This window comes from Rhincodon typus, chromosome 7, assembly GCF_021869965.1.
Source record: "Rhincodon typus isolate 14 chromosome 7, sRhiTyp1.1, whole genome shotgun sequence".
Taxonomy (NCBI): Eukaryota; Metazoa; Chordata; class Chondrichthyes; order Orectolobiformes; family Rhincodontidae; genus Rhincodon; species Rhincodon typus.
The window spans coordinates 98,173,431-98,174,272 of NC_063338.1; positions in this window are offsets into that span (position 1 = coordinate 98,173,431).

Sequence of the window (842 nt, forward strand, 5' to 3'; positions counted from 1 at the left end):
CAGTTCCTACTATCTCATGGACTCATGGCACGTAGGTCATGCCTGACAAACCTCATTGAACTTTTTGAAGAGGTGGCTAAGGTAGTGGCCAAGGGAATGTCAATGGATGTTGTTTGTATGGCCTTCCAAAAGGAATTTGATAAAGTCTTATAAGAAACTGTTAACTCAGGTAGAAGCCCACAGAATAGAGGTCAAATCACTGAGCTGGATGGGAAAGTGACTGATTGACAGGTGACAGAGAGGAGAGACTAATGTATGGGAACTCAAATTGGCAGGATGTGACTAGTGGTGTCCCACAAGGATGGGTGTTAGAGCCTCAATTATTCACTTTTCTTTTTCTTTATTCATTCATGGGATTAGGGCGTCGCTGACTAGGGCAGCATTTATTGCCCATCCCTAATTGCCCAGAGGGGAGTTAAGAGCCAACCACATTGCTGTGGGTCTGGAGTCACATGTAGGCCAAACCAGGTAAGGATGGCAGTTTCCTTCCCTAAAGGACATTATTTGTTAACAATCTGGATAATGGCATAGAAAGATATATATCCAAATTTGCTGATGACACAAAATCAGGCAGCTTTGCTAACAGTATAGATAATAGCATAAAATTACAAAGGGATATTGATAGACTGGATGAATAGGCACTACTGTGACAAATGAAGTTCAAAATAAGCAAGTGTGAGGTTATCCATTTTGGAGCTAAAAAGGATATTTCAGGGTACTTTCCAGATGGCATGAAGTTAAATACAGTGGTTGCCCAAACAGACTTCAGGTGCATAGATCTCTAAAATGACACAAACAGATGCAGAAAATAATCAAGATAACAGAATGCTGACCTTTATGTC